Below are 25455 nucleotides of genomic sequence, written 5' to 3'. Positions count from 1 at the left end.
AGCCGCTGGCGTGCGTGGCGGCGTCACCATGTCGGCTGCACGCTAGCTAACTCCACTGCCCTCCGCAGCCGCCCGCGTCACCACACACGCATGACTCGGTGTTCTGGCTGATGAGGAACAGTAGTGCAGTTTCATCATCAGGTGACTGTCAAAGATACTGGGTTGCACGCATCTAGTGCGCACATGAGGAACGTCATACAGAATAGACGTTCAACGTTCTTATTTTTATTGCTTTTGTCATCAATAACGTAGAGATTACGCGAAAAAATATACACTAGAAATTTGGCCTTTTTATATGCCAGAAGATGTGGTTTTCACTTATCGGTCTGTTTGGTTTGGCCTTCAGTATACAACAATCCATTAATTATGCATTATAATTTTTCACGTGTATTCTACTATGCACTCCGTCTTCAGGCCACGAGTGGCCCACCGGGACCATCCGACCGCCGTGTCATCCACAGGGAAGGATGCGGATAGAAGAGGTGTGGGGTCAGCAAACCGCCCTCACGGTCGTTATGATGGTATTCTTGACCGAAGCCGCTACTATTCGGTCGAGTAGCTCCTCAATTGGCATCACGAGGCTGAGTGCAAGCTAAGAAATGGCAACAGCGCAGGGCGGCTGGATGGTCACCCATACAAGTGCCGGCCACGCCCAACAGCGCTTAACTTCGGTGAACTCACGGGAACCAGCGTATCCATTGGGGCAAGGCCGTTGCCGTATTCTACTATGCCATTTCAAAAAGTGTAAATTATGAATAAAGAAATGTCCGCCTTCTGACTGTGAACTGCTCTCTTATTTTACACTTCGTTTCTCGAGTGGAAAACATTACTTCCATGTTAAAATACGTCCGACCTGTCTGTGACGTGTCATCGGGAAAAAACATATTTCTGATCTTATGGACCAGTTGTTACATTAGTGATATGAGTACATACACTCCTGGAAATGGAAAAAAGAACACATTGACACCGGTGTGTCAGACCCACCATACTTGCTCCGGACACTGCGAGAGGGCTGTACAAGAAATGATCACACGCACGGCACAGCGGACACACCAGGAACCGCGGTGTTGGCCGTCGAATGGCGCTAGCTGCGCAGTATTTGTGCACCGCCGCCGTCAGTGTCAGCCAGTTTGCCGTGGCATACGGAGCTCCATCGCAGTCTTTAACACTGGTAGCATGCCGCGACAGCGTGGACGTGAACCGTATGTGCAGTTGACGGACTTTGAGCGAGGGCGTATAGTGGGCATGCGGGAGGCCGGGTGGACGTACCGCCGAATTGCTCAACACGTGGGGCGTGAGGTCTCCACAGTACATCGATGTCGTCGCCAGTGGTCGGCGGAAGGTGCACGTGCCCGTCGACCTGGGACCGGACCGCAGCGACGCACGGATGCACGCCAAGACCGTAGGATCCTACGCAGTGCCGTAGGGGACCGCACCGCCACTTCCCAGCACATTAGGGACACTGTTGGTCCTGGGGTATCGGCGAGGACCATTCGCAACCGTCTCCTTGAAGCTGGGCTACGGTCCCGCACACCGTTAGGCCGTCTTCCGCTCACGCCCCAATATCGTGCAGCCCGCCTCCAGTGGTGTCGCGACAGGCGTGAATGGAGGGACGAATGGAGACGTGTCGTCTTCAGCGATGAGAGTCGCTTCTGCCTTGGTGCCAATGATGGTCGTATGCGTGTTTGGCGCCGTGCAGGTGAGCGCCACAATCAGGACTGCATACGACCGAGGCACACAGGGCCAACACCCGGCATCATGGTGTGGGGAGCGATCTCCTACACTGGCCGTACACCACTGGTGATCGTCGAGGGGACACTGAATAGTGCACGGTACATCCAAACCGTCATCGAACCCATCGTTCTACCATTCCTAGACCGGCAAGGGAACTTGCTGTTCCAACAGGACAATGCACGTCCGCATGTATCCCGTGCCACCCAACGTGCTCTAGAAGGTGTAAGTCAACTACCCTGGCCAGCAAGATCTCCGGATCTGTCCCCCATTGAGCATGTTTGGGACTGGATGAAGCGTCGTCTCACGCGGTCTGCACGTCCAGCACGAACGCTGGTCCAACTGAGGCGCCAGGTGGAAATGTCATGGCAAGCCGTTCCACAGGACTACATCGAGCATCTCTACGATCGTCTCCATGGGAGAATAGCAGCCTGCATTGCTGCGAAAGGTGGATATACACTGTACTAGTGCCGACATTGTGCATGCTCTGTTGCCTGTGTCTATGTGCCTGTGGTTCTGTCAGTGTGATCATGTGATGTATCTGACCCCAGGAATGTGTCAATAAAGTTTCCCCTTCCTGGGACAATGAATTCACGGTGTTCTTATTTCAATTTCCAGGAGTGTATATGGCTGACATTATGCACAATGAAGAAAATTAACTTTTAAAATTGAATATAAAGAGTCACAACCAAAATAAATTTATGTTCTTTTTTTACTTTTTTTGTAAAGGTTACCGGTTTCGATCTGCTTTAGACCATCTTCAGACCCACACCATGATGTAGATGGTGGCTGTGAACGGAGCAGGCGCTGCACCTCCACGAATGCTAACCTTATACAAAAAAAGAAAAAAAACAGAAATCCCTTGCGGATGTGACCGTTATTAATCAATTTTAAATAATAAATAAACTTTCTGTATTCCAGAGAGACCTGTTCTCAAAAATTAAAAAATCACTGACAGTCGGTTTGACGTATTTAACACCTAATACATTCTTGTGACCTGCATTCGTCACTTCTGTTCATCAACTGATGTTAACGTATGTCAGAACAGTGGACGACATCGCAACAAAGAGTTACATTTTTTTTTACAAAGATTATGTGGCTGGGTGGGAGTGGTTCCAAAGTTCATGTTGGATTATCTGTGTCGGGCACCCATTGCAGCCCATTTTCCTTCCAACTGAGCACACATGTATGAAGAAGATGCAATACATGTAGAATATATTTTAAAGAATGATTTTTGGTGTATTACATTAAAGAAGGAATAGTTAATGCTCTGGGATATGCAATACTTTTGGTCTTTCCGTCTTCTGCAGACAAAAATTAATTTTGGTTGCCTTACTTGTGATTACTCAACATATAAGGCCGGTATTACACTATCAAATTTCTTTGTCAAAGTTAATATGTCAAATATTTATGTCAAAGAAATTTGATGGTGTGTTTGGGAACTTTGTCAAATGTCGCCTGTCGTCAAATAAATATGATCAAATTTAGGGCATCGCCACAGATTTCATCATAAAAGTCGTTTGTCTTCTGTCCACTGCCACGTGAAATGTAACCGCTTGGAGCACGGGTGTCGCTACAGCTATTTGAAGTCTCTGTAGTGTGTCAATAAAAATGGCTTAAAAGTTGGTGTGTTAATAGGACTCATTTTTTTATGTTTTTAATAACTTTCCTCGACAAGGTTCGAGTTGAGCAAGGGCCACAGTGCATGCTATTAATTGTGTATTGATGGGCAAGTGGAATATGCTGCAGGTGACTTCATGTCCACACTCACAGCTACATCCATCCACCTCTACATCTGGGAACATCCAGGCACCTTTTCGGCAAGCCAGAATAGAGAATAGTAAATAAAAAATTCTTTCTTAGCTTTCCATTCTACTTTATCCTTGAACTCTAGATGCCACAAGTTAAAAAAGCGCTTCATCTGTTTCGTACTTTTTATTAATTTTGTAGTTGTTGGAACACTAATTCCATTATTCAAAAGTAAAAATAGTTCTTATTTCCCATATAGTGCACTAAATATTTATTTACATTCACATATTTCCCCTTCAATGCTTTATAAATCGCTTCACACCTTTCTGGAATTATTTTGGTTAATGTGTAATGTGATATTCGAATGCTGTGTTGTAAACTAGAGTAGCTCTCTCCAGTGTCAAGAAATCCCAGTGTCACAGTTTGCCTGTCTTCTTCACGTAAAGCAGTTCTCAAAAGAGTATTCTCTTTTGTAATATGAGAAGCCACATTACTGAGCAAATACTGAAACACATTCTCACCCATTCGTAAGTAATTTACGTCCTCCATTAGCAGCTCTCGTAACACATTTTGCTGAATGTTTTTACTATCTCGACGTAATACCTATGCCTTCGTCCAAGTATGTTTCCTTTTTTTCCGCCGTTTTTCTTCCAAATACACACTCAGTGCAATTGTGGTACTAGCAACTGCAGCGCGTAATAAGAGGTTGTTGTCCGCCATCTTGAAATTTGATGAAAAATATGACGACAGTGTAATACTCCTTTTTAACGAGACATAAAATATCTCTGTCAAACAAATTTGACGAACATTTGATCTTTGATCAAATATTAGTCAAAGAAATATGATAGTGTAATACCGGTCTAACTGAGCACATGGAGTTCTCCATACTAAATCAACACTCCTAAAGACGTTTGTCAGCGACTTCACACTCGTCGCATATATTTCACATATATTCAACGTATTTACACGTATTTCGTTCGTATGTCAAACGATTTTCGTCCTGCAGTTTCATCTGAACTGTCAGGAAAGTTAGAATTCAGCCAGTAACTGATTGTCGTTTTCAGAAAACCGGCTGTCGCTGACAGTTGTCTGGTTCCTCTATTTTACACTACGTAACTCTAAATAGGACCTTAAATGTATGTCTCGTAAGGAGCCGTATGGCAAGATCTTTGGCATCGGAAGACGCTGGCATAATTATTGGTTCGCTGCAGTGCTCATTCCCACGATGTACTTGATGCAATGAACAACGCAAATTAGAGACAGATTGCGCTCTATACTATTTAAAGTACTTTACACAACTAATTGCTGGAAACAAATATTGAAAGATCATTTTCTGACTTTTTACCCTATCAACCTTCTCGCCTTCACCCCTAACCATAGTGGGAGTAGAGATATCTTAATCTCACTGTTATTTTTGCACAAATGATGAGTTATGTATGTACAAAATTGAGTTGAAATTGTTACAGACGTTCCTGGATTATGGCTTTACATCAGTCTTTCCCACCATAAATCTTCAGCTAAATGAAATGTCGTTTGACTAGGGCCTCCTGTCGGGTAGGCCGTTCGCCGGTTGCAACTCTTTCGATTTGAAGCAATTTCGGTGACTTGCGCTTCGAAATCTTCAGCTGTAAGGGTGCTACGGGTGACTTACTGTTACAGCAAATTCTTTCAGATAGCGAGTGATATTATATACTCCAGTTTTGCTACAAATTCCTTCAAACTTTACGGAGACACTAGGGTAGGCTGATACGTCACAGTATTCACGCCCTCTCACCCTACTCTATTGGAATTATCAAGACTGTCAGTAATAAATTTCAGGTGCGATATACCGTCACGGAAGAGGTATGCTCCTATTTTATGAAATTTGAAATGATAGCCAGTGCTCATATGGACGTTGGATAAATATTTACTAGTCAATAGATGTAAGGCAATTGTTTTCGAATATGTTCATCTTCAGAATATCACGTCAGGGGGAAGAACTTAAAACGTTCCTTTTTTTACGTGCCCTATTCATATGACCTCATACTGCCTGTGTGATGTACTGATTCCTGACCTGACATTCTGAAGGTGAGTGTATTCCAAACGCGTGAATAAAGCAATTCCTTCCATCTAGTGACTATTAAATATTTATCCAGCGTCCATATAAGCAGTGGTGAACATTCTAGCTGTCAATATTAAGTCTAGCAACCCCGAAAACTACGAGTTTGGTACTAACGTAGGTTATTTATCCAATATTGTATGATGCCTTCTGACCCCACCCACCCCCACCCCACCCACCTCCGCCCCAAGCGGCGTCTGGGGTATTTTTCTCCAAGAGTATTTTTATAGAGGTAGTAACGCAAACAATGAGATGAAATTGCTGCAGACTGAGTTCCTATGTCAATCCCTTGCCACCCTCAACTAAATGGGTGGTAGGTGGTTGTTACGCCCACAGAGATATTTGTGGCGTGACACAACACTCCGAAGTTTCATCGAAATCTGGTGACTGGTATAGGAAAGCGCAGGAGAAGACCGCACAAATGCAGTGTGGGAAAAAAATTGGTATACCCTTTTGTTTTCAGTATATCCTTATGTTTCCAGTTCACACGAGATTTACTATTGCAACACAGCATATGGAGTATCTGAAATACTTAAATTTACAGATCAATAGCACACGCGGTTCTAAGGTACCAGGTATCGAACCATGCCGAAACAACCATATTATTACGTGGTGTAGGCCGCAACTATGGCTTCCAATCGATCGCACAGATGGCAAATACTGTCCTGGAATACATTACACCTCACCTGCTCCCAGTTCACATAATTCTGTAAGAGTTGTTAGAAGACGAGTCGCACGAATCATTTCTCGTCCCATCATCAACACGTGCTTTTTTGGCCCAAGTCTGGAGATCGTGCTAGCCAGAGTAATTCCTGCACATCTTGCACCGCAACGTAGAGTTTCACAAGCAAAGTGTTGGCGAGCATTATCCTGTTGGAACAACACATTGCGTTCCCGCTGCAAGAACCGCAAAACAGAGGGTGTAACAAAATTCTGCACGTACCGAGCGCTGGTTAGCGCCCCTCTAGAAACACCAAAGTGGAACGAGAGTTGAAGCTCGTTGCACCTCAGACCTAAACACCTGGGGTGGGGCAAGTGCGTCTTCGACGAATGCACTCTGCGAAACAGCGCTCATCAGGTCTACGTCGTACGTGGATCGACCACCACTTGCTTGCAGGCAGAATCTGCTTTAATCGTTGAAGACCACAGGGCGTCATTCCATCTCCCAAGGATCCTCCGACGGCACCAGTCGAGCCGTGCATGTTGATGCTGTGGGGTGAGCGGAAGACGGATTAGAGGTGTGCTTTCCCGCAGTCCCACTGCTTATAACCGGTTAGCCACCGTGTTGACACGCCTGTGCTCCAGTACGATGTGCCGCTGCTGCACTTACGATGATCTTGGCGCCCGTCTGTGCTGCGTGGACGTCCAGAATCTCCTCTACGTGTGTGAGAATGTTCGCGTGACGCGTGAGAGCAGCATCGTTGCAAAACTGACGCGGCACGCCCAACTAGTGTGGCAGATTTCCGAGAGACCATCGCGCCGTTCGGAAGCCACAATTTGATCTCTTTCAGACTCGATCAGTTGGCTGTAGAATGGAGGAGTGCGTCTCCGTGGCATGGTTGCCTGCTCGCTTTACACGTTTCCAGTACAGTGAACCTTCTGGTTGAAGAAATTTCGTATTGAAAGGTAGACACAAGTGGCACACGAGTAGCTATGTTGAAAGGGTTACCAGTACGTCTACTATCCCCCAGGTGGCATATGCCGTCATCAGATCAAAATCGACCTAGTCTTTCCAGGTGTCCTAATTTTTTTCCGGTAGTGTATTCAAAACATTTCGATTAAATCATTTATTTTCTCAGTTCCAGTTGCAATTTCTTAAATACGTAATGTTGTTCGCTCTACCTGGATAATCTCCAGATCTATGTAGCTGCAGTAGCAGCCCCTTGGGTCTGTGTCATGACCACATATCAGGTTTCTCTTTTTACGCTACAACAGCCAGATGTAAAATTCTGACACAGACAAGACGGTTTGTTGACGCAATTACGTACATCCGAAGATGGTTCAAATGGCTCTAAGCACTATGGGACTTAAAATCTGAGGTCATCAGTCCCCTAGACTTAGAACTACTTAAACCTAACTAACCTAAGGACATCACACACATCCATGCCCGAGGCAGGATTCAACCCTGCGTGCGTAGCAGCAACGCCGTTCCAGACTGAGGCGCCTAGAACCGCTCGGTCACAGGAGCCGGCACATCCGAAGATGATTCTGGGAGATATAAACATGTAATGTACACCACTGGCCATTGAAATTGCTACACGAAGAAGAAATGCAGATGATACACGGGTATTCACTGGACAAATATATTATACTAGAACTGACATTTGATTAAATTTTCAAGCAATTTGGGTGCATAGATCCTGAGAAATACGTACCAAGATCAACCACCTCTGGCCGTAATAACGGCCTTGATACGCCTGGACATTGAGTCAGAGCTTGGATGGCGTGTACAGGTACAGCTGTCTATGCAGCTCCAACACGATACCACAGTTCATCAAGAGTAGTGACTTGCGTATTGTGACGAGCCAGTGGCTCAGCCACCATTGACCAGACGTTTTCAATAGGGGAGAGATCTGGAGAATTTGCTGGCCAGGGCAGCAGTCGAACATTTTCTGTATCCAGAAAGTCCCGTTAAGGACCTGCAACATGCGGTCGTGCATTATCCTGCTGAAATGAAGGGTTTCGCAGGGATCGAATGAAGGGTAGAGTCACGGGTCGTAACACATCTAAAATGTACGTTCACTGTTCAAAGTGCCGTCAGTGCGAACAAGAGGTGACCGAGACGTGTAATCAATGACACCCTATACCATCACGCCGGGTGATACGCCAGTATGGCGATGACGAATACAGGCTTCCAATGTGCGTTCACCGTGATGTCGGCAAACACGGATGCGACCATCACGATGCTGTAAACAGAACCTGGATTCATCCGAAAAAATTAGATTTTGCCATTCGTGCACCCAGGTTCGTCGTTGAGTACACCCCACGTTCGTCGTTGTGTACACCATCGCAGGCGCTCCTGTCTGTGATACAGCGTCAAGGGTAACCGCAGCCATGGTCTCCGAGCTGATAGTCCATGCTGCTGCAAACGTCGTCGAACTGTTCGTGCAGATGGTTGTTGTCTTGCAAAATTCCCCGTTTGTTGACTCAGGGAACGAGTCGTGGCTGCACGATCCGTTACAGCCATGCGGATAAGATGCCTGTCATCTCGACTGCTAGTGATACGAGGCCGTTGGGATCCAGCTCGGCGTTTCGTATTAGCCTCCTGAACCCACTGATTCTATATTCTGCTAACAGTCATTGGATCTCGACCAATGCGAGCAGCAATGTCGCTATACGATAAACCGCAATCGAGAGCGGCTACAATCCGACCTTTATCAAAGTCGAAAACGTGATGGTACGCATTGCTCCTGCTTACACGAGGCATCACAACAACGTTTCACGGGGCAACGTCGGTGAACTGCTGTTTGTGTATGAGAAATCGGTTGGAAACTTTCCTCATGTCAGCACGTGGTAGGTGCCACCAACGGCGCCAACCTTGTGTGAATGCTCTGAAAAGCTAATCACTTGCATATCACAGCATCTTCTTCCTGTCGGTTAAATTTCGCGTATGTAGCTCGTCATCTTCGTGGTGTAGCAATTTTAATGGCTAGTAGAGTAATTAAAGATGTGTAACTGGGACTGAAATATATACAAGATTTTATAGCTGTTCAAATATCAATACAGTTGTCATTTAACGACGAGTATATCGTCTGTAGTGAAACAAAGAATAATTTTTGTATATTACATCACATGTATCATTGTATACGCTGTTTGGCCATACGTTCGTGCAGGGCATAAAGCCTCGCTGGCTACGAAGTGTGGCGTTGGGGGAGCGCGGCCTTGGCACCCCATTACCACCGGCGTTCGGCCGGCTGCTGCGGTGTTATCGCGCGCCTGCCGGGCGTCCGCGCCACGCGCAGCCGGAATGCCGGATAGCCCAGGCCGCCGGCCGATTGCGGCAGAGCGCCGCCATTCAGCCGCAGACCGTGTCGGCAGTCGGCCCTCCGCAGCCACCCCTCCCCCTGCCACTGCCACTGCCCCTGTGTTGTGCGTGCTCCGGGATGCCAGCGAGGCCGCCGCAGCGGCGGCAGGCATCCCTGTTCCCTGTCTGACAGCTGGAGTGAGGGCGGCGTGGCGCACAATTAACTCGACCGTGCGAGTCAATCGTCCGACCAGCAGTCTACGACAAGTAGTGTTGCAACACATCACGATTTTCGCGGGAAGTCCGATTTTAAGGCTGACATGAATTGTCACGCCTTGTTGTTGCGGTCTTCAGTCCAGAGACTGGTTTTAGCTCTCCAAGCTACTCTATCCTATGCAACCTTTTTCGTCTCCCAGTACCTACTGCAACCTACGTCCTACTGAATCTGCTTAGTGTATTCATCTCTACGATTTTTACCCTCCATGTTGCCCTCTAAGACTAACCTGGTGATCTGTTAATGCTTCAGAACATTTCCTACCAAACGGTCACTTCTTCTAGTCAAGTTGTGCTACAAACTCCTCTTCTCCCCAATTCTGTTCAATACCTCCTCATTCGTTACGTGATCTACCCATCTAATCTCCAGGATTCTTCTGTAGCACCACATTTCGAAAGCTTCTATTCTCTTCTTGTCGAAACTACTTATCGTCCATGTTTCACTTCCATACGTGGCTACATTCCATACTAATACTTTCAGAAACGACTTCCTGACACTTAAATCTATACTCGATGTTAACAAATTTCTCTTCTTCAGAAACGCTTTCCTTGCCATTGCCAGTCTACATTTTATATCCTGTCTAGTTCGACCATCATCAGCTATTTTGTTCCCCAAATAGCAAAACACATCTACTACTTTGAGTGTCTCATTTCCTAATCTAATTCCCTCAGCATCACCCGATTTTATTCGACTACATTCCATTATCCTCGTTTTGTTTTTACTGATGTTCATCTTATATCCTCCTTTCAAGACACTGTCCATTCCGTTCAACTGTTATTCCAGGTCCTTTGCTGTCTCTGACAGAATTACAATGTCAAAAACTCAAAGGTTTTACTTCTTCTCCATGGATTTCAATTCTACTCACAATTTTTCTTTACTCCTTGCTGAATATACAGATTCATTAACATCGGGGAAAGACTAAAACATTGTCTCACTCCCTCCCCAACCACTGCTTCCCTTTCATGCCCCCCTACTCTCGTAACTCCCATCTGGTTTCTGTACAAATTGTAAATAGACTTCCGCTCCCTTTATTTTACCCCTGCCGCCTTTAGAATTTGAAAGAGAATATTCCAGTCAACATTGTCAAAAGCTTTCTCTAATTCTACAAATGCTAGAAACGTAGGTTTGACTTTCCTTAATCTTTCTTCTAAGATAAGTCGTAAGGGCAGTATTGCCTCACGTGTTCTAATATTACTACGGAATCCAAACTGGTCTTCCCCAAGGTCGGCTTCTACTAGTTTTTCCATTCGTATGTAAAGAATTCGTGTTAGTATTTTGCAGCTGTGGTTTATTAAAGTGATAGTTCGGTAATTTTCACATCTTTCAGCAACTGCTTTCTTTGGGATTGGAATTATTATATTCATCTTGAAGTCTGAGGGTATTTCACCTGTCTCATACATCTTGCTCACCAGATGGTAGAGTATTGTCAGGACTGGCTCTCCCAAGGCCGTCAGTAGTTCTAATGGAATGTTGTCTACTCCCAGTGCTCTGTCAAACTCTTTACGCAGTATCGTATCTCCCATTTCATCTTCATCTACGTCCTCTTCCATTTCCATAATATTGTCATCAAGTACATCACCATTACATAGACTCGTTATATACTCCTTCCTCCTTTCTGCTTTCCCTTCTTTCCTTACACCTGGCTTTCCATCTGAGTTCTTGATATTCATACAAGTGGTTCTCTTTTCTCGAAAGGTCTCTTTAATTTTCCTGTAGGCAGTATCTATCTTACCCCTAGCCCCCTGCGGGTCCGGGGTAAGAATAGGCCCGAGGTATTCCTGCCTGTCGTACGAGGCGACTAAAAGGAGTTTCAACCGTTTCGGCCTTCCATGTGATGGTCCCCCTTGGGGTTTGACCTCCATTTTTCTAAATTTCTACAGAAGTACGAGCCTTTTGGGGAAGGACACCTTACGTGGTGTACCACTGGTCCTAAGTGCACTCAGACCTTGGCACTCAGCATTGCACCGGCGTTGTAACCATACCCACTATTACTCAAATTGGGCCTAAACGCCTTTTGGGTTGTCCCAGTTACGCCCATAGTGCGTCTCCATCTGCACCAGCGATCATGATGGACTTTCCATGGCACCAGAAATCCAGCACGGTAGCCAGCCCGTTGTGGTGGGGTCGTCATGTACCCTCTAGGTTGTAGCCCCCTGACAACACAGGGATCGTACTGCCGATACCTGAGCTGCACCCTCCCCACGTCGGCCAAGGAGTAGATGCCCGTCTCCTTGGGGCATCAGGACTCCCGGCAATGGTCATCCTGCCAGGTGGCCCTTGCTGCGGCTGGGTGGCGCCCGTGGGGAGAGCCCCTGGTCGGAGTGGGTGGTATCGGGGCGGACGTTTCGCAGATGAAACGTCACCACGTATCGGGTCGCTCTGCGGCCGAGTCTTTCAAAAGAAAAGGTACCGTTTCTAGTTCTGGTTCTCCTGTCCCTTCCCCCTTGGCCACTCCATGGGAGGAGGGACAGGCCCGCCGGCTTGGAGCGAAGTACTTCCCCCGCTATTTGGTCTGTTCTCGAACCGATGGGGGGACATTCGCCACCTCCAAGCCCATGTTCTTTGTTCAGCACATTGAGGACATCTTCGGGGAAATCGAGGCTCTCAGCAAGATGCGTTCAGGGTCCGTTCTTATCAAGACCACGTCCGCCACACAGTCGGCGGCGCTCCAAGCGTGCGACCGCCTAGGGGACATCCCAGTCTCCATTGTCCCACATCTGGCACTCAATAGGACGCAGGGGGTTATTTTTCATCGTGACCTCCTGCTACAATCTGATGAGGAGCTCAGGGCCAACCTGGAGCGCCGAGGCGTGCATTTCGTCCGGCGAGTCCAGCGCGGCCCCAAAGACCGTCGCATCGACACTGGGGCCTTTATCCTCGCTTTCGAGGGGGACGTTCTCCCGGAGAAGGTAAAGGTAATGTGCTACCGGTGTGACGTGCGACCCTACGTTCCGCCTCCTATGCGCTGTTTTAGGTGTTTGCGCTATGGGCACATGTCGTCACGGTGTGAGGCTGAGCCCCTTTGTGGCGATTGTGGACGTCCTCTTCGTGAGGAACATACATGCACCCCACCACCTCGGTGCGTTAATTGTCCTGGCGTCCACTCGCCTAGATCCTCAGACTGCCCCGCATATCAGAAGGAGAAGAAGATACAAGAAATCAAAACTTTGGATCGGCTGTCTTATTCTGAGGCCAGGAAGAAGTACGACCGCCTCCATCCCGTGCCATTGACCACTTTGCTTGCCTCAGTTGTGGCCACTCCTTCCGCGGTATCCTCACCCCTCTCCTGTCCCCCCTCCGCCTCCTCCGCCCATCAGGGGGCTCTGCCTCCGCCTCCCAAATCCCTCCCTTCCAAATCCTCCTCCCCCGTGGCCCCCACCCCCTCTGCCCCAGGGGCCACCCTTCCTCCTCCTTTTCCCCACACGCCACCTGAGAAGCGATCCTCTTCTCAGGCGTCCATCGGGGAAACGTTCCGGACCCCGGCTTCCGAGGTCCGGCGTTCCAAAACGGACCCCGCGCGTGAGGACCTTCTTCGGGTCCAGCCCACCATCCCTGTGCCTCCTCGGCCTTCCAAGAAGGCCTCCAAGAAGAAGTCTCTATCCCCCTCTCCACCCCGGCGCGTTTCGACTGACGCTCCATCCGTGAGTCGCCGCTCCCGGCCGTCCTCAGTTTCGCCGGGACGCTCTGCTGCCAGGCGCTCAGCTGGCCTTTCGTCGGCAGATGATGCTGCCCCTCCTACACAACCAGGGACAGCGGCCGCAGCTGGCGACCAGTCGATGGAACCGGATCCGCCTCCCGTCGGTTGTAGCGTTGTTCCCTCGCAACCTGGCCCTCCGCGGCCGTCGAGGTGACTGGCTCTTCCCCCGTCTCGTTCCCCCAACTTTTTGACTAGCGATGGCGTTGTTTCATTGGAACATGAGAGGTATTCGATCTCATCGGGAGGAATTACAACTGCTCCTCCGCCTGCACTGTCCGCTCGTCCTTGGACTCCAGGAAACCAAGTTGCGCCCGACTGACCGTATTGCCTTTACCCACTATACCTCGGAACGGTATGACCTCACCCCTGTGGACGGTGTCCCAGCTCATGGTGGGGTCATGTTGCTCATTCGGGACGACGTCTATTACCATCCCATCCCATTGACCACCCCACTCCAAGCAATAGCTGTCCGCATTACTCTTTCTGCTTTTACTTTTTCAGTTTGTACCATCTACACTCCACCGTCGTCTGCTGTTAGTCGGGCTGATATGATGCACCTGATCGTTCAGCTTTCCCCGCCGTTTTTATTGTTTGGCGACTTCAATGCCCATCATCCCCTTTGGGGCTCTCCTGCATCCTGTCCAAGAGGCTCACTCTTGGCAGATGTCTTCAACCATCTCAATCTTGTCTGCCTCAATACCGGCGCCCCGACTTTCATCTCGGACTCCACTCATACCTACTCCCACTTGGACCTCTCGATATGTTCTACCACTCTTGCCCGTCGGTTCGAGTGGTATGTCCTTTCTGACACCTATTCGAGCGACCACTTCCCCTGTGTCGTTCGTCTCCTGCACCACACCCCATCCCCACGTCCTTCGAGCTGGAACATACTGAAAGCTGACTGGGGACTTTACTCATCCCTGGCGACCTTTCCGGACCACGATTTTCCCAGTTGTGACAGTCAGGTCGAATACCTCACGGCTGTTATCATCCATGCTGCCGAACGTTCCATTCCTCGTACTACTTCTTCACGTCGCGTTTCCGTCCCCTGGTGGAACGAGGCTTGTAGGGACTCTATCCGTGCTCGACGACGTGCTTTACGCACCTTTCGCCGCCATCCTACGTTGGCGAATTGTATTGAATACAAACGACTCCGAGCGCAATGCCGTAGAGTCATCAAAGACAGCAAAAAAGCTTGTTGGGCCTCTTTCACCGGCTCCTTTAACAGTTTTACTCCCTCTTCCGTCGTTTGGGGTAGCCTGCGCCGGCTGTCGGGCATTAAGGCCCACTCCTCGGTACCTGGCCTGACCTCAGGTAATGCGGTCCTTGTTGATCCGGTGGCTGTCTCCAACGCCTTTGGCCGCTTTTTCGAAGAGGTTTCAAGCTCCGCCCATTACCATCCTCCCTTCCTTCCCAGGAAAGAGGCAGAAGAGGCTCGGCGACCTTCCTTCCACTCGCTGAATCTGGAAACCTATAATGCCCCCTTTACTATGCGGGAACTCGAACGTGCGCTTGCACTGTCCCGGTCCTCTGCTCCGGGGCCGGATGACATTCACGTTTCTCCGGCGGGCAAAAGCTTCCTTCTCCGTACCTACAATCGCGTCTGGACCGAAGGTCAAGTCCCCATGCGTTGGCGTGACGCCGTTGTTGTTCCTATACCCAAACCCGGGAAGGATAGACACCTTCCTTCTAGTTACCGCCCCATTTCTCTTACAAGCTGTGTCTGTAAGGTGATGGAGCGCATGGTTAATGCTCGGTTAGTCTGGATTCTTGAATCTCGACGGCTACTTACTAATGTCCAATGCGGCTTTCGTCGCCGCCGCTCCGCTGTTGACCACCTCGTGACCTTGTCGACATTCATCATGAACAACTTTTTGCGAAGGCGCCAAACGGTAGCCGTGTTCTTCGACTTGGAGAAGGCTTATGACACCTGTTGGAGAGGAGGTATCCTCCGCACTATGCACAGGTGGGGCCTACGCGGTCGCCTGCCCCTTTTTATTGATTCCTTTTTAACGGATCGAAAGTTTAGGGTACGTGTGGGCTCCGTATTGTCCGACGTCTTCCTCCAGGAGAACGGAGTGCCTCAGGGCTCCGTCTTGAGCGTAGCCCTTTTTGCCATCGCGATCAATCCAATTATGGATTGCATTCCACCTAATGTCTCAGGCTCTCTCTTTGTCGATGACTTCGCGATCTACTGCAGTGCCCAGAGAACATGCCTCCTGGAGCGCTGCCTTCAGCGTTGTCTAGACAGCCTCTACTCATGGAGCGTGGCAAATGGCTTCCGGTTCTCTGAAGAAAAGACGGTTTGTATCAACTTTTGGCGATATAAAGCGTTCCTTCCGCCATCCTTACATCTCGGTCCCGTTGTTCTCCCATTCGTGGACACAACTAAGTTTCTAGGGCTCACGTTGGACAGGAAACTGTGTTGGTCTCCACATGTCTCTTATTTGGCAGCCCGTTGTACACGTTCCCTTAATGTCCTCAGAGTTTTTAGCGGCTCATCTTGGGGAGCGGATCGCACTGTCCAGCTTCGCTTGTATCGGTCCATAGTCCGATCGAAGCTGGATTATGGGAGCTTCGTCTACTCGTCCGCCCGGCCGACCCTCTTACGCCGGCTCAACTCCATCCACCATCGGGGGATACGTCTTGCGATCGGAGCCTTCTACACTAGTCCTGTCGAGAGTCTCTATGCTGAAGCTGCCGAGTTACCGTTGACCTACCGGCGCGACGTACTGCTGTGTCGGTATGCCTGCCGGCTGTCGTCTATGCCCGACCACCCCTCTTACAAGTCCTTCTTCGCCGATTCTCTCGACCGTCAGTACGGGTTGTATGTGTCTGCCCTGCTGCCCTCCGGAGTCCGCTTCCGTCGCCTGCTTCGACAATTGGATTTTGCCCTCCCTACCACCTTCAGAGAGGGTGAGAGCACGACACCACCTTGGCTCCAGGCTCCGGTTCATATTTATCTCGACCTCAGCTCACTCCCGAAGGATGGTACTCCGGCTGCAATGTATTGCTCACGGTTTGCCGAACTTCGTGCTCGACTTGCCGGTCACACCTTTATTTACACCGATGGCTCCAAAACTGACGATGGTGTCGGCTGTGCCTTTGTCGTCGGGGCCGCCACATTTAAATACCGGCTCCTCGACCAATGTTCCAGCTTTACGGCCGAGCTTTTTGCTCTCCATCAGGCCGTTCAGTATGCCCGCCGCCACCACCATTCGTCATATGTACTCTGCTCTGACTCACTCAGTGCTCTTCAGAGCCTTGGAGCTCCCTATCCGGTCCATCCCTTGATTCAACGGATACAGCAGTCCCTCCATTCTTTCGCTGATAACGGTGGTTCTGTCAGCTTTCTGTGGGTTCCCGGACATGTGGGAGTGCCTGGGAATGAGGCTGCGGATGCTGCAGCCAAGGCTGCAGTCCTCCTGCCTCGGCCAGCCTCCCATTGTGTCCCGTCATCCGACGTTCGTGGGGATGTCTGTAAGAGGCTTGTGTCGTTGTGGTGGGATGCTTGGTCATCCCTCCAAGGAAACAAGCTCCGGGCAGTAAAACCGCTACCAACTGCTTGGACAACATCCTCCCGACCATCTCGGCGCGAGGAGGTCCTTCTGACCAGGTTGCGGATTGGGCATTGCCGGTTTAGCCACCGCTACCTGCTCTCCGGTGACCCAGCCCCGCAGTGCCCTTGTGGTCAGGCATTAACAGTGCGCCATGTTTTATTGTCGTGTCCCCGTTTTAGTCAATTTCGTGTTGTCCTGTCCCTGCCATCACCTTTACCGGATGTTTTAGCTGATGACGCTCGAGCAGCTGCTCGTATTCTGCGTTTTATAACTTTAACTGGCTTGTCCAAAGACATTTAATCTTTTTACTTATTTTGTCTGCATCTTTGTCGGGTCCTTCTGGTGTCCCCTCCATCCCCTTGAGTTTTACCAGATTCCATGTGCTCTAACAACAGTGACTGGGCGCTAATGACCTCAGCAGTTGAGCGCCCTTAAACCCAACCAAAAAAAAAAAAAAAACATCTTACCCCTAGTGATATATGCCTCTGCATACTTACATTTCTCCTGTAGCCACCCCTGCTTAGCCATTTTGCACTTCCTGCCGATCTCATTTTCGAGACGTTTTATGAAACGTCCCCTTTGAAAAATTGTACAAAAACTGTGCTTAAACTGACACACAATATTTATAGCGCAACGCAACCTGACTTTCAAAAATCCCTACAAATGAATGGCCCTGACTAACATTAACCTATACCTTTCACAAATCACTTACCTCACAAAAATCTTCGTTACTCAAGCTACAGCAATACAGCGAGCGCCACTACCGCCAGCTAATTAAAAGATTCAAACTACGGAAGGCACTAACTACTGATAGACATAGTTAGGAAATGAAAGATTTTAGTAGAGAACAAACAATGTATTTACCTTAATAATGTTGAAAGCTCATAATATACATAGCAGTTCATAATATCCAGTATTACAAATTTCAAAACTCCGCCATCTCTCTCCCAACATCCACCACTGCTGGCGGCTCACCTCCAACTGCGCAACGCTACGCGCAACGTTCACATCCAGCTGCCGCTGCCCAACACTACAGTGGCAGACAACAATGCAAACTAGCCACAGACTGCACACAGCGCAGCCAGTGATTTTCATACAAAGCGCTACGTAACGTTGCGAATAAGAAAACCTAAACAGCCTACTTACAGTTTCTATTCCTTTTTGCCTGCTTCATTAACTGCATTTTTATATTTTCTCCTTTCATCAGTTAAATTCAATATTCCTGAGTCAATATTCATCTGATTTTTCACTGTGTCTCCATTTCGTTCCTTGCTTTCCGAGTAGCCCTCGTATGTTAAAAACCATTCAAAAGCCAACATCGCAGGAAATACTTTTTATTCAAGACGACCATTTTCAACACTTTTAGCTGCAATCTTCAGGTATTAAACATTTCTTATAGTAAAACACGTTCATTTTACGCTGAACGTCATGCACAAGAAGTCAAGTGGAAAAAGCGCATTATAAAAGTTTGTTATCGCTAAAATATTTAAAAACACAGTACCAAGTCCAAAAGGTCATGCCCATATACAAGTTGCTCAGAGATGCTTGTTACGTTATACAAATTCTAGTAACCGAAACCCGACACGACCCGGAAAAACAGGTAGACCGGCGAGGGCGTCGCCAAAAACGACAGAAGCTACGCACGGATACGGCAGGATGACAAGTATGAAGAGCGAACGAAATCGAGAGGCGGGACGTAGCAAGATCAGGAAGCGAACGACTATGGGTATGGCGTACAGTACAATGGCGCAGTCGGAATACGACAGCCTTCGGAGGCCTTACGCTGCCGGCTTTGTAGGGCCCACGCGAGCGCCGATAGGCCAGCGCGGCATGCGAGGCGGGCTCACAGCACTGTGGAGGCGACAGCGGCGCTCGTAGACAGGGGCGCCGCCTAGCAGCTGTCGCCTACGTCAGTGCCTTTTGGGCTGTCCAGATTGTCGGAACAGGATACCAGACAATTACTGTACACAGTAGCACATCTGTATACATATGCTGGACACATACTAAACAGTGCAAATCCCTTGAAATGGCGAGTAAAGAACAAAATTAGCTGTCGAAATCTTCTGTCTGTGATAGAAAACCAGTCTTCACAGAAGCTCACTTACCACATCCGGCCAATAACTAGCATGCTTCCTCTTTCGGAGGCAGTTTCATCCCGCGCTTTTAGTGGAGGAAAGTAACTGTTATCAACGACGCGTCTACAACTCATGAAAAGGGACCACTGCCCTCTTTTACTGGCCAGCCTCTCTCGTTTTGGCATGTTGTTGTGATCTTCAGTCAAAAGCAGCTCTCCACTCTGCTCTATCCTGTGCAAGCAATCCTCCTGAATCTGCTTAGTGTATTCCTCTCTTGCTCTACATCTACGTTTTTTACCACCCCACAACTACTTCCAGAGCTAATCTGGTGATCCGCTGATATCTCTGAGTGTGTCCTACGAGCCGATCTCTTCTAGTCAAGTTGTGCCATTAATTTCGTTCCTCCCCATTTCTATTCAGCTTTTCCTGAATAGTAACGTGATCTGCCTGTCTAATCTTCAGTATTCTTCTGTATCGCCACATTTCAAAAGCTTTTATTTTCTTCTTTTTTTAAACTGTTCATCGTCCGTGTTTCACTTCCATGCATGGTTTTAGCATAAGATGTGCAAATGTTTGGTTGGCACTATGCAGCTACTACTTTACGAAATTTGTTGAATATACTGGAGCGGCACAGACTCAGTCTCCTAGTCCAGAGGCCATGTATTGATGTGGCACCGAAACTGCGAACAAGATAACTAGCCTCCGTCTGCACGTTCTAATAGTCACCAGCCTCTTATGGCACAAAGTGAATTGATAAATTCTGTAGTAAGTTTAAATTTCGGTGGTGCATAATCTCAATTTCACAACAGTTGACACGCTGAGATAGTGACGCACTGGGGAGAGACAGAAACGGCATAATTTAAATAAACAGTTGTCATAGTACAAATCCGTTATCGTTCTTCGTTGTTGTCGAAATATGTAGGCACGTAATTCATGTCCATGCTAGATTCTGAAATGCAACTTCATATACTTGTCTAGGGTATGCTCGGCTTCATTTTCTTAACTAATATGAGCACTGTTTGAGTTTCTGTTGTCGAATAGATATATCCTTATTTATTTCACTTCACAATACAGTTAAGTTCAACCTCCATGCTAACTCAGTTATAAACTCCTACTCCAAACTCGTACTGAACAAAATGGTTTAAATGGCTCTGAGCACTATGGGACTTAACAGCTGAGGTCATCAGTCCCCTATAACTTAGAACTACTTAAAAATAACTAACCTAAAGACATCCAAACATCCATGCCCGATGCAGGATTCGAACCTGCGACCGTAGCGGTCGGGCGGTTCCAGACTGAAGCGCCTAGAACCGCTCGACCACAGTATTGAACAAGTACAAAGACTTACCTATAAGAACATGTAACAAAGAAAATACAGTACTGTCGTGTATCGCTCTATTCATGAAAATCATCCTTGGAACGCACAAGGGCTGTTCAATAAACAATGAGCATAATCTTTTTTTGACAACATACCTATACGCATCCTCATAATTTTGATGGTGCTTCTCAAAACAGTCTCCCATGAAAGCGATTCACTTGTCCCAGCGTTTCTGCCTGTCTTCAAATACATGCTGGAAACAATTTTTAAGAGGTCCTAACGTCGCCTCCGCAGACTTCGCCACTGCTTCCGAAGATTGATAATGCCTCCCACGAAGGCATTTCTTCGTGTTAGGGGATACATAAGTCACATGGGGCTAAATCCGGACTATAGGGAGGGTGTGGGATGCACTTCACGTTTGTTTTTGCAAGATATTCAGCAACAACATTGGCAATATGCGGCCGCGCATTATCGTGGTGCAGCATCCAGCCTGCTTCATGAAAATGTGGTCTTTTGTGCTTGTAATGGACTTGCAATGTTTTCAGGACATCCCTGTAGTATTGTCCAGTTACTGATGTGTGTGCAGGTACAACATTCTGATAAACCATTCCATGGATATCAGAAAATGAGATGACCATAACTTTCCCAGCAGATGCAACCACTTTTGCTTTTTTGGGAATTAGTGATGGAGATTTCCACACTGAGCTTTGCTGTTTGCTCTCAGGACGGAAAATTAAGTAGCCAAGTTTCATCAGCAGGGATTACATTTGAAAAACCTCCAAATCTTCGTCTAACATCAGTCTTAACTGCATGCAGACCTGCACGCGAATGTCCTTTTGTACGAGAATCAACAATCTTGGAACCCATCGCGCACAGACATGTCAAGTGTAATTTTTCTGTCACCAGCGCGTGGGTGGCACCCAATGAAATGTTCAGTATTTCAGAAAGTGATCTTAAGGTAATTCATCGATGCTCTCTCACAATGACAACAGCAGTGTTTATGTTTTCTTCCGTAAGAGTAGTAACTGGAGCACTGGGTCCGACTTCCTTTGAAATTGATTGCCTCCCCTCTTTAAACATTTTAAACCTCCTTCGAGCTGTGCTGTAGGGAAGAACAGACTCTCCATAGGCCTCCTGTAACATTGTATAGGCCTCAGCTGAAGATCTGTTGAGACGAAAGCAGAATTTCAAAGCCGTATATTGTTTCTCGCGTGATACGTCCACTGCAGCGGTAGGCGATACTGATTGTGTCTAACCTTGCCTGCCTCTCTCAGGCGGGAACCAGGAGTCCCAGCAATGGAACTACCACGTGTTTGTTGCACGTGAAGCTAACAGAATATCATAAGATTAGAATGAAATTTTCACTCTACAGCGGAGTGTGAGCTGATATTAAACTTCGTGGCAGATTAAAACTGTGTGCCGGACCGAGACTCGAACTCGGGACCTTTGCCTTTCCAAGTGCTCTACCAACTGAGCTACCGAAGCACGATTCACGCCCCGTCCTCATAGCTTTCATTCCGCCAGTACCTCGTCTCCTACATTCCAAACTTTACAGAAGCTCTCCTGCGAAACTTGCAGAACTACCACTCCTGGAAGAAAGGATATTGCGGAGACTTGGCTTAGCCACAGTCTGGGGGATGTTTCTAGAATGAAATTTTCACTAAAGCGGAGTGTGCGCTGATACGAAAAAACCTGGCAGATTAAAACTGTATTCCGAAGCGAGACTCGAACTCGAGACCTTTGCCTTTCGCGTGCAAGTACTCAGGCTATGGCTAAGCCATGTCTTCGCAATATCCGTTCTTCCAGGAGTGCTAGTTCTGCAAGGTTCGCAGGAGAGCTTCTGTGAAGTTTGGAAGGTAGGAGACGAAGTACTGGTGGAATTAAAGCTGTGAGAACCGGGGGTGAGTCGTGCTTGGGTAGCTCAGTTGGTCGCCGGCACGGTAGCTCAGCATGTTCGGTCAGAGGATTGGCTGCCCCCTGTAATAAAAAATCTGTGTTAATCGATCAACAACGAACTTAAACGGATGTCTTACGACGTCCGCCCCGTGCAGATGCAACGAACAAAAGCGAACAAAATGAGATTAAAAAAAAAAAAGTTGGTAGAGCACTTGCCCGCGAAAAGCAAAGGTCCCGAGTTCGATTCACGGTCCGGCACACAGTTTTAATCTGCCAGGAAGTTTCATCAGAAGATTAAATTTTAGCGCAAGAAATTATGACCATAAAAAAATTATGATCATTCTTTATTGAATAGCCCTCGTACATTACAAAAAGAAAATACAAATTCTTGTTTATTATTGCCTATCTTTTTAAGAAGTCCATAACAATCATCGTAATCACATAAAGTGTTTATATATTTGGACCTTTATAAATTTTCGTATAGCTGTTTGGTAGTAGACTTCTATGTTTTGAGTCATTAACTTAGGAATCAATCATTTCATATTATTGAAGATCGGTTACTCATTTTATCTCACCGAACCAGTTTCATTACAACGTCAAGGCACAAGTTCAACTTGACACATATGAAACTAATCATATTGATGTCTTACATCGCAGTCCCCTGAAACGGAAACTACCGCTCTCTTTCCCTGATCTAAGCTTGTGCTCCGTCTTTAATGACTTGGTCGTCTACGTGATGCTGAAGCCTAATCTGCCTTCCTCCGGTCGCTCCTCATCATAAAGCAGCTGCAGTGTAATGACGTCTCCTCGTCTGCTGAAGTGAGCGAGGTGTCGGCACGAGAGAGGAGGAGGTGTCGTCAGCAGCTTCCGGTAGCCGGTAAGTGGGGGTCGCCGCGCTGCCTCGCGCTGCGGTTCCGCAGTGGCGACGTCCGCAGCGCGCCGCCGCGGCTGTGGCGGGCTCGGGGCGGGCGCCATTGGACACGGTCGTTAATGCCGAGATTTACGGGGGCGCCTGGCGACGCCGGGCGCCGCGGCGCGCACCGGCGCAGGACGCCGCCTCACGCGACGCCCCGACACGCGACCGGCCGCGGCTCTTACACCGACCGGTCGTGCACAGTGGCGCCGAACTACAGCGCCCTGGCATCCCACCCGACCTTTTCACGGCACTGCCGTCCCGTTCTGAGTGGGTGCTAATACTATGAATCCCTCGGGCACTACACAGGGCTTTCTTCTCTATGTGCAACACAGATGATGTTCTATGTCATGGTCACCTTACTAGGTTAGGATCCGTACAGCTGCTCTGTCTGAAATTTAGCCCAAATTTACAGAACCTAATATGAACTGAATTGGAACTGATTTAAGTGAATACTCAGTGTTGTAGAACACTCAGTATAATGTCGGTTTTGAAACTAAACTACACTCCTCGAACAATCACTATATACACACAAAAACTAAGAACTTGTAGACGACCATCCATCAAGAGCGTCGGTGAGGTCCGTCGGAGCTGGTCCCAGATCGGCGAGGAACTGGCTCTACTGCTGCTGCGCTGGCCTTATCAAGCCGGCGGAGGCCGGCGGAGTACTCCAACTTTCCCTGTACCTGAGAGGCGACCTCTCCGGAAAAAGGTTCGCATTAGGCTCTAGCAAGTTCAGTTTGTTTTAAAAAACTTTTTTCCTCTTGGTTGCGCCTGAAAGTGCTTGTGTATGTTATACGGTACACAGGGGTGTCTTGAGTGTAGTCTGCCTGTCAGGGTCCGTCTGTGGCAGACGTAACATATTTCAATGTAGTTTGATTATGTATTTAATGCGCAACTGAAGTAAAACAACTATCTGGCCTATTTAAAATTTCCATATACCTCGCGTCTTACTACATTGTTGCATTTTTCTCGAAAGCACAACACCAAACAGCAAGCAGGCAGTGGCCAAGCTAGACTTTTTGTTTCTAAATAAATGTTCGAACTGTTGCATGTGGTAATGCGTAATGATAAAAAATTCGAGTGAGTAGAATAACTACTCCTATGAATTGATATGCCAAGACAACGATTTTAGAATGAAATATACGTTCAAAAAGACTGAAAACACTTCGCTTCACAGTTACGCATAACATTGGTCTGAACAAAAATGCGCTTAACCAAGTGAACAACGCTTTAAAACACACATGTGTGTAATATCTTATGGGACTTAACTGCTAAGGTCATCAGTCCCTAAGCTTACACACTACTTAACCTAAATTATCCTAAGGACAAACACACACCCATGCCCGAGGGGAGGACTCGAACCTCCGCCGGGATCAGCCGCAAAGTCCATGACTGCAGTGCCCCAGACCGTTCGGCTAATCCCGCGCGGCAACAATTCTTTAATAAGGGTACAAAGTTAACAGATAATTTCTATAAAAATCAAACAGCTTAATCAATTAATACGCAAATCCATGAATCAGGAAAGGGGGTTGGTCTTTCTCTCTCACCGCTGAGCAACTTCAATAGTTGATAATAATCGTTCCTGAAACTTCCTGGTAGATTGAAACTGTGTGCCGGACTGAGACTCGAACTCGGGTTCTGCAGGGTTCGAAGGAGAGCTTCTGTAAAGTTTGGAAGGTAGGAGGCGAGGTACAGGCAAAAGTAAAGCTGTGAGGACGGGGCGTGAGTCGTGCTTGGGTAGCTCAGTTGGTAGAGCACTTGCCTGCGAAAGGCAAAGGTCCCGAGTTCGAGTCTCGGACCGGCACACAGTTTTAATCTGCCATGAAGTTTCATATCAGCGCACACTCCGCTGCAGAGTGAAAATCTCATTCTGGAATAATCGTTCCTTATTGCGCAGTACTGCAGTCTTACCTCAAACCTCTTCTCTTCAAAAATAATGCCATTATTCATAATTCACATTCCTTTCATTTTTCAGTGTACCCATTATATTCATCTTCGAGGTCCTTTCTTCATCTAACAGATACAATCACAAGTCCAGATAGTATTACTAAATACGTGCATCACCTACCACACTTCAACTTAGAATGCATCACACTACGGGGGGGAAAAAGACTATGCCACGACAAGACCAAACATTGTTTAAAACTAACGTAATTTGCTCTCTCTCTCTCTCTCTC

This window comes from Schistocerca cancellata, chromosome 1 (genome assembly GCF_023864275.1).
Source record: "Schistocerca cancellata isolate TAMUIC-IGC-003103 chromosome 1, iqSchCanc2.1, whole genome shotgun sequence".
NCBI lineage: Eukaryota > Metazoa > Arthropoda > Insecta > Orthoptera > Acrididae > Schistocerca > Schistocerca cancellata.
This window is presented reverse-complemented; position numbering follows the sequence as displayed.